The sequence below is a fragment of the Phyllobates terribilis genome, unplaced genomic scaffold (assembly GCF_046119375.1).
Source record: "Phyllobates terribilis strain yellow unplaced genomic scaffold, ASM4611937v1 Scaffold_11__3_contigs__length_659146591, whole genome shotgun sequence".
In the NCBI taxonomy this organism is placed as follows: domain Eukaryota; kingdom Metazoa; phylum Chordata; class Amphibia; order Anura; family Dendrobatidae; genus Phyllobates; species Phyllobates terribilis.
Window position 1 is genome coordinate 54,544,044 of NW_027362771.1, and position 14,948 is coordinate 54,558,991.

Consider the following 14,948-nt stretch of genomic DNA (forward strand, 5'->3'; position numbering starts at 1 on the left):
GTCAAAATCTTACAGCCATGAAGATCCCAGCAGCTGCACCCTCTCCATGACCATCTTCTCCTGGGCATCAGACATCATGGCTCCTGATGGTCCAGACGATGAGGTGACATGAGAGGGTAACCCCTTTCTATTACTTATAATACCCCTTTAACCCTCCCTCAAAACCCCTCCACCAATCCAGCTTCCTGCACATCCACAGGACACAAGTAACAGCTTATTTGTAACTCTTTTATTTTTGTTAACCCTTCGTAGTCCTAGGCACCTTCACTATTCTCACAAAAATGAGATCAAATAGGATCTCAGGGGGAAAAAAATCACTGACACGCTTTCGTGCATCTCAGCAATCTGCATCCTGTGCTCGCTGTCAGAGCTGTGTGAGCGCAGGGGGCATACATTGCGCACACTGGGGTGGAGAGGTGGGGGAACTGTTATGATGACAGGAACTGCACATGCTCAGCCAGCTGATCGGCCATAGGGAGGACGGAATGGAAAGCCAGGAGGCATACTTCAGAAGATAAAAGCTTGTTATTTTTTGAACCAAGCAATTTGTAATAAATGTAAATTCCAAAACCATTTATTTCTATGTTTTCTGCTTAGTTAAATGTATTCTTTATGGTGGCACAACCCCTTTAGCTGATGTAAAACTGCAATGCTAACACAAGGTTACCAAATAGTAAGCATCTTATAAAGTTTCGCAAAAAGAACCCTGAATACAAAATAAATTACATAAAATTACGTAAGTACGAGTCATTTTCTAAACAATAGGTCAAATGATGTAACGCTAAGCGAATATTCTGCAATCTTTAATCTCCCACAGCTCTTTAGTGTTTTATTAGCAGGATGAGTCATGTAGACAAGAGCAGCCAGCTTCACCGCTGCTCGTTTATGTAGTGGAAAATGAAAAATCTGACTACTAATTGTTGAGATCTGTTGCATTAACAAATTTGCCATTTGTCATTAGCATTTCTCCTGTGATATTGTCCAAACACAAGTTCCCATCTCACATCAGAGGAAGAATCCAACCATTGATAGGATTGATCCATGAACAAAGTGGTTCAGAGCTGCAGGACAGATTTAACCTCTTATTGACCACCAATATGTCTTTTTACTGACCTGAGATATAAAAGAATAGCATCCCCCAACAGGTGACAATCCAGAAGATGTAGTCTCTACACTATAGCTGGCAACTTGCTGAATCAGCCAAGATCAGTGATAGCACCAACCATGGCTGTTTAACCATTTAGATGCTGCTGTCAATAGTGACTACAGAATCTAAATGATTAACAGAGTGTGTATTTAACCCCAATGGCACCCTCAAATTATCATTGTGTGGTCCTGATGCCTGCCATGGCAATTCACGGCCAAATAATGGTCTTAGAATCTGCCAGATATAGTGACCTGTTCAGAAGTTAGCAACATTTAGGTGGTAAAAATACATTTTTTCATTCCTGTCATGCCACTTTGCATTAATTCCTGAAAAGCACCTGAAGGGTTAATAAGCTACCCGATAGCAATTTTGAATACGTTGAGGGGTGCCATTTTTAACATGGTATCACTTTTGGGGTTTTTCCAATATATAGGACCCCCCAAGTCATTTGAATAGGTCTCTAAAAAAATACATTTTGTAATACATTTCCTTGAAAAAATAAAAAATGACTGCCACATTTTTAAACCTTCTAAAATACTAACAAGATAAAAGAACATTTTATAAATGATGCTGATGTATAGCAGATATGAGAGAAATGTTATTTATTAATGTTTTTGTGTGGTATGAATATCTGGATTAGGCCACATTCACACGTTGAGTATTTGCTCAGTATTTTACCTCAGTATTTGTAAGCCAAAACCAAGAGTGGGTGATAAATACAGAACTGGTGAACATGTTTCTATTATACTTTTCCTCTGACTTTTCTGATGCCTGGTTTTGATTTACAAATACTGATGTCATATACTGACCAAATACTGAACATGTTAACATGGCCTTAAAGGGATAAACATTCAAAGTTTGAAAATTGCAAATATTTTGAAATTTCTATCAAATTTCTGATTTTTTTATAAATAAACAAAAAACATATCGACCTCAATTTACCATTATCATAAAATATAAGGTGTCACGAAAAAACTATCTCAGAATCACTGTAATATGTTGAAACATTCCAGAGTTATTACTATATAAAGTGAAATAATAAAAAAAATAATAAATAAATAGTTTACGTAGTCGATAGCCACATTGGTCCTGCTGCCAGTTATTTGAAAGCACAAGCAGGCTAGTGACCCAAAAGTTGCATTCGATTCTTTTGGTGTCATATGAGCACACCCTCAAGTGGCAATATGGCTGGGTATTTCTTACCATAGGAATTTATAGAGTCCAAATTAATATATTAATACTCTATAACACTTTTAAGAAATGTATAGAACGTGCATCGGAGGGTGAGGTGGTGGACAACTAGTTTCTACTATTTGCATAAATGCACAGACTCTAGATACATCTTTATGATTTTTTTTGGACTTATATTTGGCAGTCTGACATCTTTACAGGGACAATCACTTTTATTGTATCTTCCACTTCATGTACTGTGCTACCATTAACCCCCCACCGGCATATAACGTACAGTTATGTCATATACCGGCTCCCTGACTTTGATGCAGGCTCAGGAACTGAACCCACATCTTTTCAGCTCTCATCTGCTTCTAAGTGCCTACTCCGCGGTTGTTATCCTGTTAAATGCTACTTTGAATCTATGACAGCAGCATTTACAGCACGCCGGCATAGGGAGACGTCATTCCATGAGCCCATCAGCACCCCCGTGATGCAATAGTGGGGCACTGGTGGTTTGCCATGATGGCCTGTGTTCTATTGAAGAACCCCATGACAGTACACCTGTGAACGCCAGCTTGCTGTATATAGCACAAGCAATTGGATGATCACAGTTTCAAGTCCCCTAAGGGGACTAAAAAGTACAGTGAAAAGTGGAAAAAATGTTTTTAAAAATAAAAAAGTTCAAATCACCCCCCCTGCCTTTTCCCCATTAAAAGTAAAGGAATAAAACAAAATACAGTGGTGGCCAAAAGTATTGGCACCCCTGCAATTCTGTCAGATAATACTCAGTTTCTTCCTGAAAATGATTGCAATCACAAATTCTTTGTTATTATTATCTTCATTTAATTTGCTTGCAAGGAAAAAACACAAAAGAGAATGAAGCAAAAATCAAATCATTGATCATTTCACACAAAACTCCAAAAATGGGCCAGACAAAAGTATTGGCACCCTCAGCCTAATACTTGGTTGCACAACCTTTAGCCAAAATAACTGCGAACAACCGTTTCCGGTAACCATCAATGAGTTTCTTACAATGCTCTGCTGGAATTGTATACCATTCTTCTTTGGCAAACTGCTCCAGGTCCCTGATATTTGAAGGGTGCCTTCTCCAAACTGCCATTTTGAGATCTCTCCCCACGTGTTCTATGGGATTCAGGTCTTGGCTCATTGCTGGCCACCTTAGAAGTCTCCAGTGCTTTCTCTCAAACCATTTTATAGTGCTTTTGGAGGTGTGTTTTGGGTCATTGTCCTGCTGGAAGACCCATGACCTCTGAAGGAGACCCAGCTTTCTCACACTGGGCCCTAAATTATGCTGCAAAATTTGTTGGTAGTCTTCAGACTTCATAATGCCATGCACACGGTCATGCAGTCCAGTGCCAGAGGCAGCAAAGCAACCCCAAAACATCAGGGAACCTCCGCCATGTTTGACTGTAGGGACCGTGTTCTTTTCTTTGAATGCCTCTTTTTTATTCCTGTACACTCTATGCTGATGCTTTTTCCCCAAAAGCTCTAGTTTTGTCTCATCTGACCAGAGAACATTCTTCCAAAACGTTTTAAGCTTTCTCAGGTAAGTTTTGGCAAACTCCAGCCTGGCTTTTTTATGTCTCGGGGTAAGAAGTGGGGTCTTCCTGGGTATAGTACCATACAGTCCCTTTTCAATCAGACGCCGACGGATAGTGCGGGTTGACACTGTTGTACCCTCGGACTGCAGGGCAGCTTGAACTTGTTTGGATGTTAGTCGAGGTTCTTTATCCACCATCCGCACAATCTTGCGTTGAAATCTCTCATCAATTTTTCTTTTCCATCCACATCTAGGGAGGTTAGCCACAGTGCCATGGGCTTTAAACTTCTTGATGACACTGCGCACGGAAGACACAGGAACATTCAGGTCTTTGGAGATGGACTTGTAGCCTTGAGATTGCTCATGCTTCCTGACAATTTGGTTTCTCAAGTCCTCAGACAGTTCTTTGGTCTTCTTTCTTTTCTCCATGCTCAATGTGGTACACACAAGGACACAGGACAGAGGTTGAGTCAACTTTAATCCATGTTAACTGGCTGCAAGTGTGATTTAGTTATTGCCAACACCTGTTAGGTTCCACAGGTAAGTTACAGGTGCTGTTAATTACACGAATTAGAGAAGCATCACATGATTTTTCAAACAGTGCCAATACTTTTGTCCACCCCCTCTTTTAGGTTTGGTGTGGAATTATATCTAATTTGGCTTTAGGACAATTCTTTTTGTGTTTTTTCATTGAAGACAAATTAAATGAAGATAATAATACCAAAGAATTTGTGATTGCAATCATTTTCAGGAAGAAACTGAGTATTATCTGACAGAATTGCAGGGGTGCCAATACTTTTGGCCACCATTGTATGTAGTAAAAGTCTGATCAATCAAAATGTAAGATAGTTACCCGATCGGTAAATATTATGATGAGAAAAAAAATCTAAACACCATAATTAAAGAGAATCTGTCAGCAGGTTTTTGCTACCTTATCTGACAGGAACATAATGTAGGAAAAGAGACCCTGAATCCAATGATGTATCACTTAGTTCACCGGGCGCAGCGGTTCTGACAAAACCAGAGTTTTTAGATTTAGCAATACAGCAGAGCTGATAAAGCTAACCCCACCCACACCAGGCTTTGTATATACAGTATCTATAGACCCTGAGCTGCTTATCACAGAAGGGGGCGGAGTTGGACCAGGAGGCAAGCTCTTATGTTGTCTGGACAATGATACTCACAAGGTGATAAAACCTTCAGTCTTAGTAAACAACTTCTCAAAGCCGGACATGTGAGACATCATTGAATTCTGTGTTTTAACCACTACCTGATGCTGTCCTCATGTTACATAGCAAAAACCTTCTGATAGATTTCCTTTAAGCTTTTCTGGCAGCCACGACACTGTAAAAAAATGCAAGAGGAGATCTAAACATTGTATCAATAAAAAAATTGGCTCAGGGCACAAAAAATAAGCCATTACACAGCCCCATCGATAAATATTTAAAGGTTCAAGGACTCTGACTTTTTTTATATACAAATTTCCGAATTTCTTGTTGCCACTTATGTAAATAAAAAAGCATGCATGTTTGGTATCTTAGTAATCATACTGACCTGGAGAATCATATTGGCAAATCATTTTTACCATTTTTGAACATGGTAGATAAAAAAAAATTGTGGAATTGTGCTTTTTTTGCAATTTCGTTGCACTTGAATTTTTTTTCCCACTTTCCAGTGCATGATATGATAAATGAATAGTGTAACTCAAAAGTACAACTCGTCCCGCAAAAAACAAGACCTCATATGACTATGTCGACAGAAAAATAAAGTAAGTCATGGATCTTGGAAGAAGAGGAAAAAATTAAAATATAAAGACAGAACATAGCCATGTCAGAAATGGGTTAAATATTGATACCTATTGTAATCCTCCACCTCTTGTTGTTTTTTAGATATTTTTTGTGTATTACGGTATATATTTTTAGGTGCAAGTCAACTTTATGTGCACATAAAACTATATACTGTATATATTTGTAACAAATTGATTTACACTTGTCCTTTTGCCATTCTGTGCTCTCTGAATGTGCCTTATTTCTACTGCTGTGAAACATAGTGATGATCGAGCATGCTCATTGCTCGAGATTTACAAGCATGCTCAAGCGAGCACCTACTATCTTCAGCGTGCTTGCTTTAAGTTTTCGTCGCTCCGTGAACATGATTTGCGACTGTTTGACAGCTTTAATACATTTGAGGAATGCCTGTTTTTCCAGCATTCCTCACATGTATTAAAGCTGTCAAACAGTCGCAAATCATGTTCACTGAGCGCCGAAAACTTAACCCCCGAGCATGCTGAAGATAATAGGTGCTTGCCCGAGCATGCTCGTAAATCTCGAGCAATGAGCATGCTCGATCATCACTAGTGAAACAAAGACCTTTTGGGTATGTTCACACTGCATCTTATTCTGCCATTTATTGGGCGGGTCTGCTCAAAATAATGAAATGACGGTCCTATTAATTTGTACGGGAAAATGACTTGCTGTTGATAAGTTCAAGCTTTTAAACATCTTTTAAATGTTTAGGCTTTCAAAGATGCCGAGTAATACTTTACAATAGAAGTCAACGAGAAGGCTAAAAAAAATGCCATCTCTTGAGTCTTTTGGCAGCATTTTTTCTTAAAAAAAAATATCTGTATTTTCTTCATTGTTTAATGGATTTAAAAAAAACACCAACAAGCCAGTAAAAAGACGCCCAGGCAGTAAAGCTTGCAGCGCTAGGAGCCACATGCGCTATGAGCTGCGGCTCCCAGCACTTGCGCAGTGAGGCTGTGTAGTTCCCAGTGTCACTTTGCATTCGCTGTGACGAGCGGCTCCGGTCGCACACAGTGAAGCTTGGAACTTCAATGCGCACGTGCGGGGAGCCGCTCGTCACACCGCATGCGGCTCCCAGAGCTGCAGGCTTTACTGCCTGCCCGTGTAAAACTGCGCAAGCGCCCCATACTGACTTCTGCGCTCACAAAACTGGCGCAAAATTCCAATACGTGGGTGGTGCCAGCCCTAACTGAATGCGGCGCCGCCCATGACTGAATGCGAGGATCACATCCATTTGACTGAACGAGCAGGTATGATATAAGTATAGAAAATGTTATATACTCATTATATTTGCGTCAATTTTAATGAAAAAAGTGTGTTAGTGATAACAACGCAATGGGGGCAGTTTACATGGTAGATAAGACATGACAGGTTCCCTTTAAATGATTTCCTGGGTCTTCTCGCACCACTCTGAAGCTGATGGGATTGCTGGATCTATCCTGTCTCAGCTCCCATGCTGCACAGTCAAAACTGCCTCTGTTGGCAGTTATGGAGAGCACTCATTTTGACCCAGCAGCACAACCATGCTGTTGGCCTTAAGTGAAGTCATGATATACAACCTGGAGAGTGTGTTGTAATAAAGAAACACTTGAGAAAAGATCCAGCTGACCACACCCATATCGGTCATGGTTGAAGAAAGGACCACCTGGATCCACACTTCCCAAAGTGTTTGAATCCAAAGGTAAGTGAGAATAATGATTACAATGCTAAGGGCTCTTTCACACATCAGTGTGTCCGGTAGGTGTGGTGACAGTTTCCACATGTACCGGAGACACTGACACACATAGACCCATTGAAATCTATGGATCTGGATTCATGTCTGTGTTTCCACGGACCGTGTGTCCTTGTGATCTACACGTAAACATGTCCATTTTTGTCAAGTCAATAGGTCCGTGTAAACACGTACCGCACACGGTTGCCATCCGTGTGACATGAACCGGCGCTTAGGAATCAGCAGTACACTTAGCGCTGTTCCCAAGTTCCAGGTGCTGAACGCTGCCCTCATCATAGCTCCCACTGTCTCCACCTGTAAAAATAAGAATAAATTAAAAAACATATACTCACCTGTCCTAAGTGTCCCCCGCTGTAATCCATGAGACCGCTCACACCAAGGAGCCGGGGAGAAAGACTCTTGCAGTGAACGGGTCCTGGAGCTGCGCTCAGCGAGCGGTGTCCTGTCACTCGCTGAGCTCAGTGCAGCTCCGGGGCCCGCTCGCTGCTGCGGAACATTCTCCCCGGCTCCTCGGTGTGAGCGGTCGCCTGGATTACAGTGGGGGACACTTAGGTGAGTATATGCATTTTTTTACTTTATTCTTATTTTTACAGGTGGACACTGCGAGAGCAGACTACTGCTCTAATCATAGTGCCCTGCTGGTGCTGATCGCAGCACCCGGCGCTTGGGAACAGCACTAACTGTACTGATGATTCCCAAACACCGGTATGTGTGCTCCTGATGCGGGACACGTGTGCCACACAGGTGCACACGGACACGGATATCTCCGGTACTGGTTTTTCCAGTACTGGAGATATCAGGACATGTGAAAGAGCCCTAATGCAAATTCATGGGATAGGACATACAGACCTGTTATAAATCAGGATGAGTGGGATAATAAATGTATAAAGCATCATGAAACAATAGCTAAACTAACACATCTTACAGACTGCTGGCTGGCTGTGTACTCATTCCTATCAGCCCAGGAAACATGCCCTATATTGCCATTCCAATACCAAAAGAAGAATTACTTAGTAGGAAATGCTTGAAAACACCATTTGTTAATGTATTACAATAGCAGTTGTGGGCAATCACAAATGTGCCTCTGAGAATAGAATAGTGGGCAAAGAGAGCTGTAGTGGTTAGTGAACGTAACAGGGCAGCTAGTTCTTGTGACACACCAACACACAGTGTTATTCAATTATCTCACGGAGATGAGCCAAAAATACATAACTTTTGGAATTGTTTTGCACTTTTTTATACGGTATTTACTGTGTGTGTAATAGTGAGGAAGGGTGTAACCTTCCCCTGGGACTGAAGTAGTTAGAATTACATATCCCTATAGTTAGGCACTCTCTGAACTGCTATTAGGTCAAGTTACGGGGTTAATTTCAGTGGCGCAGTCAGTGGAGTAAGGGGGAAACGTAGTGACAGGGATAGACATTGGGCATGTCTAGAGGTTAGATATAATTCCTTGTAGGGCTGCAGTACTTTTTATCAGCCACAAGATGCCACTGCTGGGCACAGTTGTCAGTGAGAGGCAAGGCAGTTGCTAAGCAGATGGCTTAGTGGGTGGAGCCTCTGGGTGTGCTAAAAATAGCTGCAGCTGTTATTTTTGAATCAGTTGAAGCCCTGTCAGGGACGTGACAGGAACTCTTACGTGCGGACGTCCAGAGAAATTGGCTGCTAGGGTAGACCCTCTACCCTCAGATAGTGAATCCGTAGTGTGAATTTATCCTCACGCAGGAGTCCCATTAGCCGGCTGGAGAAACTCAACGGAGGTATTGAGGACCCGGGGCACTTCTAGTCTGCAGGTAGCAGAGGAAAATAGGACGCCAGGATAAGCCATGAGGGAGATAAAGGATCTGGACACACTGTCGCTGGTGAGGAACCATCTCTTAGGCTAAGGAATAGAAACAGAGAGATGCTTCACCTAAAGAGGGCAACTGGGCTGAAGATGATTTTAGCACCTGTATGGGAGACAAGAATCTGTTGGGCCTTATCCAATCTACCAGACTGTAAATATTGTAATTACTCCTTTCCCCCAAGTAAAACCCTAGTTATGGTTCATAACTTTGTGTCCTCTGAAATTATTACTGCCCTGGTCCCAGAAGAGAAATGTCTGGAGACAGCCGCGATCGGATGGTGTGAAGTGAGTGAAGAATGTCACATGCACAGCCACACATCAGAGGGTGAACACGAATTGTCTGTAAGGTGCCAAAGCGAGCAGGGGGCCACAACTCACCCACGTCTACCTCACTGGGGCACCTTACATGTGAATGAAAAATATTTTTAAACTTTTATTTTACCCATATTAGTGCATTTTTAAAAGGAAAAATAGTTTTTTAATTGCGATTCTGTTCAATAAATCATACCTTCTAACTTTCAATGGTAAGAAAGAGGGACACATACTGCAGTGCACATAGCTTGCCATGGCAATTTCTAGTTTATTCTAAACCAATACCCTAAACTCATCAACACAGCAAAATTCCAATACATGGGCGGCGCCAGCCCTGACTGAATGCGGCGCCAACCCTGACTGAATACGAGGATCACACCCCTTTGACTGAACGAGCAGGTAGGATATAAGTATAGAAAATGTTATATACTCATTATATTTGCGCAAATTTTAATGAAAAAAGCGTGTTAGTGATGCACATTGCATCATTAACAATGCAATGGGGGCAGTTTACATAGTAGATAAGACATGACAAGTTCCCTTTAAGAAGCTGTGTGAGAACTACCACCATCCAGCACCATATATACAATGCCTTGAAAAAGTATTCATACCATGTGAACTTTTCCACATTTTTTCATGTTGCACCCAAAAACTTTGGCTGGTTTCACACGTCCGTATACCTCCGATACTGGAAAAAACGGTACTGGAGATATCCGTGTCCCGTGTGTCACACGTGTGGCAACCATGTGCCGCCTGTGTGCCGCATTAGGATCACACGGACCGGCACCCGGGAATCAGTGCTATAGTTAGCGCTGTTCCCAAGCGTCGGGTGCTGAACACTGCCCTCATCATGGTTCCCTGCAATCAGCACTACCAGTGACAATGATGAGGGTAGTAGTGTCTGCTCCCGCAATGTCCACCTGTGTAAAAATAAGAATAAAATAAAAAATCCATAAAATCACCTGTCCGTAGATGTCCCCCGCTGTAAACCATGCAACCGATCAGCAGAAGAGCCGGGGAAAATGAAGCGCTGCAGCGAGAAGCTCTGAACCTCTGCTGAGCTCATGAGCGGTATCCTGTCACTCACTGAGCGCAGCTCTGGAGCCGCTCACTGCAGCGCTTCATTCTCCCTGGCTCGTTTGCTGATCGGTCACATGGATTACAGCAGGGGACACGTAGGACAGGTGAGTATGAGGATTTTTTATTTTATTCTTATTTTTACATAGGTGTACACTGTGGGAGCAGACACTACTACCACTCACTGTCCCTGCTGGTGCTGATCACAGCGCCAGTAGGGAACCATGATGAGGGCAGCGTTCATCACCCGGCACTTGGAAACAGCGCTAACTGTACACTGATTCCCAGGCCCGATACGAGTCACACGGATGGCATCTGTGTGCGGCATGTGTTTACACAGACCCATTGACTTGAGTGGTCCGTGTGATCTGTGCTGTCATCCAAAAACGGACATGTTTCCGTGTGGAGCACATGGACACAAAGTTCATGAAAACACACTGAGATGTACACAGACCCATTCATTTGAATGGGTCTGCATGTGTCAGTGTCTCTGGTACGTGTGGAAACTGTCACCACACGTACCGGAGATACTGACATGTGAAAGAGCCCTTAAATGTATTTTACTGGGATTTTATGTGATATACCAACACAATGCAGCAAGTATTTGTGAAGTGTAAAGGAAATGATACATGGTTTTCTAATTATTTTAAATTTGAATTTGAAAATTGTGACGTGCATTTGTATTCAGCCCCTGTAGTCTGATACCCCTAAATAAAATCCCGAGTGACCAATTGCCTCCAGAAGTCACATAATTAGTACATTGAGTGTGTAACATATTTCTCAGTATAACTACAGCTGCTCTGTGAAGGCCTCAGAGGTTTGTTGAGAATATTAGGGATCAAACAGCATGATCAAAACCAAGGAACACACCAGACAAGTCAGGGATAAAGTTGTGGAGGAGAGTGAAGCAGGGTTAGGTTATAAAAAATAGCCCTAGCTCTGCATATCTCTCGGAACACTGTTAAATCCATCATCCAAAAATGGAAGGAGTATGGCACAACTGCAAACCTACCAAGGTATTTGCAGCAAAACGTGGTCCTACAAAGTATTGACTTATGACTCTGTATATGGCATGATGTGGAAAAGGGTTAAAGTCTGCATTCTGTCCTCAAGATTAGGGTCACTCAGGGTTCTACTGTTCAAAAACTGATGTCGAAATACATCCATGTCTTAAGCTGTCCTTGGGACTTCACATGGCAAATCTACAGTGCCTGTACGCACCTGTATGTGCTGTCATACAGATATCACTGGGTACCATATTTATCAAAACATTCTACTAAAAGGCATTGCATGCAGTGACACCCACTGTAGTCATGTGAACAGCACCTGTCATGTGACCAAACAAAAAAAAAAATTGTGTATACCCAGTTTAATCAAGCTATTCTAGTAGGCCAAAATATCACATCTAAGACATCCTAAATCCACAAGTTAATTGTCCTGATAATAATACAGCAAGACACTGGTAGTGCAACATCACTAGAAAATTAAAATCTGCAAGGATCGAGTGGGGTTTTGGATAGCATCTTCACTTTTGTTATATTGTTCTTAGTTGTTACATTTTAGTGCTGAATATGCCTGAAAACTCCACTACCTGTGAACATGGTCATAAAAGGCAACTTCATGTAAAATCCAAGGTAAATGAAAGATAAAATTACCAGACTCATATTTTATGGTAACGTCAATAAGTTGAAGGGCTATTCTTTATAGCCGTGTCTGAAGATTATGCATTTATTGGATAGAATTTCCACCTTAGCGACATTAATGTCTATATTCCCACTTGATGACAACTGCGATGAACTTGTAGTATATATTACATTTTCATTCCAAATCAATAGCGGCAGAGACAGTATGGTCATTTATTGTAGCTTTTCCACACAGATCATAGGAAAGCGTCAGAGCAAGGAAATAAGACATTGTACATTAAGAAATGCCAGACAATAATACCGGTTATCAAACAATTAGTTACAAATCAAACAGCTGGCAGGAGAAGGGCACATCTAATATGCGTGGGTTTCATTCTTAATGTACCACGCCTTAAACCCATCATCTCCATAGTTTTATGTATTAACCACTATAGTGACCTACCTGTAGCGTTCCGGCTGTGAGGGTCTTATTTCTGAGAATATCTAGATTCCAGGGAATGAGCTCTTGTTGTGGCACAGCAGATATCATGGGAAAAATGAGGGGTGGAGCAGCGCTGTCAGCAAGTCAGTCCTGTGTTATATGCTCGCCTGTTTCTCCTACTGAGATCCAGAGGCAGCCATTGCTCCAGAAGTCTGGCCTTTTGCAGATTTTGTATCACAGCTGGGTGAATAATCTGCAGGCTCTGGCATGCACATCAAATCATATGATGCTTGCTCAATGTAAAAATTAAACCGACACAGGCAGGGGAGGAAGAACCTGTTGTCATACAAGGTCTACTGTTCTGACTGGTCTCTGATATTTAAAAAATGAATATTTATAAAATATAGTTTCCAACAGCTTACAAGTCAGTAAAATACTTGCACTTCCTGCGTTATTTTAGGATCCAGGGTGTGTAATGATGCCTGCTCCAGACTGCTCTGTCTATACATAGAAGAGACTGCTAACTTTCCCAGAAATCATATTTCTGATAAATTGAGGCATTAATGTGTGGGGAGCAGTTAATAGATAAAACATGTGTTTCCACTAATTCCTGTGTGGTAATCCTGAGGATCATTACTGAGTTTTTGGGTATGACTAAACAAATAGTTTAAAGGTCTTACCGGTTTCTTTCAATTGATGGCCTCTCCTTACGTTAGATTTGTGGGGTCTCTCGGCATCCTGCTAATCAGGTGTATAAAATGTCAGCAACAGCGTCCACTTCATTATTTTCTAGGCACAGCTCTGTACTACCAGTAGTTACTATGCCTGGTGTTGTTCCAAAACCAGGTGAGGAACAATCACAGAAAAGGTATAATAGAAACAAGTCACCAATTCTGCATTTATCACCCACTCCTGGTTTCGGCTCCCACTCCTGAGAAAAAATACTGACCGAATACTGACCAAATACTGATAGTGGGGCCATGGCCTTAGCCACTAAAAGGTAAAATTGTGAACAGTTAAGCAAGTTGAAGATGAAATGATCTCTAAAAGGGCTAAAGCTAAAGATGACACATTTCATTTGTATTTTAGGCAAATATATATATATATATATATATATATATATATATATATATATATATTAATCTTGTATATTTTAAAAATTACAAAAAGGAAGATAGGCCAATGAAACAGTTTGGGCACCCTGCATGGTTAGTACCTAATAGTACCCCTTTTGCAAATGTCACAGCTTGTAAACACTTTTGTAGCCAGCCAAGAGTCTTTCAATTAACCCTAGAACGCATGACCATAAAAATCTACACTTTCACATACCTGGGGCCTTTTAGGCCCGTGTGCAAATAACATGGAATAACTCAAACAAAAATGACAAACAACTATATACCTGAGGAATACCTAGAGGTTCAAAATTCTAACTAAAGTAATCTTGCAGAAAATAGAAAACAATTAACAGGGCGGGCCTGCGAGGCCCCAGGTATGTGTTCTAGGGTTAAATATGAATAAACAGACATGTTCTGAATTGGGTGTCTCGGATGACCTTCTCACGGAAATTAGAACACTCTTTAATTTATGAGAACCAAACCCAAACTCTGAAGGGAAGGGTCCCCTTACGAACTTACAACTTAAGAGCAGGAAAATGTCACCACAACAAATTGACATAGGCCCAATTGATGTATTCCTCAGATTGGTTACAAATGATCTGACCAAACTTGGGGAACAATCTTATAGGCGTAAATATAATCTCACCAAAAATGAAATTCAGGCCTTGTGCAATCTGGAGAGGGACCAATCCATTATAAATAAGTCATCCGACAAGGGGGGCAATGTGGTTATAATGGACTCCAAGAATTATCAACAGATGTGCCTGAATTTACTAAGGGATGAGAGCTGTTATGGTATTCTTAAAAATAATTAAACAGAAGCTTTTCTGAATGAATTGAGAGAGATGACTCTGAATGGTGCGTCCAGTGGTATCCTGAGTAAAAAAGAGTTGGATTTTATCTGCCCTAATCATCCTGTCATGGCCACTTTTTACAGCCTACCAAAAATACATAAGGGTATCAACCCCCTTAAAGGCCGGTCAATTGTGGCAGGGGTGGATAGTCTAACTCAGAACCCAGGGATCTATCTGGACAAGATTCTTAAGCCATTTGTCACTGGCCTAAACTCGTACATTCGGGACACGAGCGATTTATTGAGAAAACTTGATGGTATCT

The 14,948-nt window shown here is 41.4% G+C and overlaps 1 protein-coding gene across 3 annotated transcripts in view; it reads right to left on the minus strand.

Moving 5' to 3' along the window:
- FGF1 (fibroblast growth factor 1) overlaps window positions 1–14,948 on the minus strand; it is a 263,852-nt gene that overhangs the window by 225,579 nt on the left and 23,325 nt on the right. The window contains exon 1 of one of the 3 annotated variants that reach the window (XM_073651263.1): window positions 12,739–13,092. The exons of 1 other annotated variant lie outside the window; for it this stretch is intronic. The gene's annotated coding sequence lies outside the window, so the exon portion shown is untranslated. Of the gene's footprint in view, window positions 1–5,065; window positions 5,201–12,738; window positions 13,093–14,948 lie in introns of those variants that run through there. One more of the 3 variants, XM_073651265.1, reaches the window with a different exon arrangement.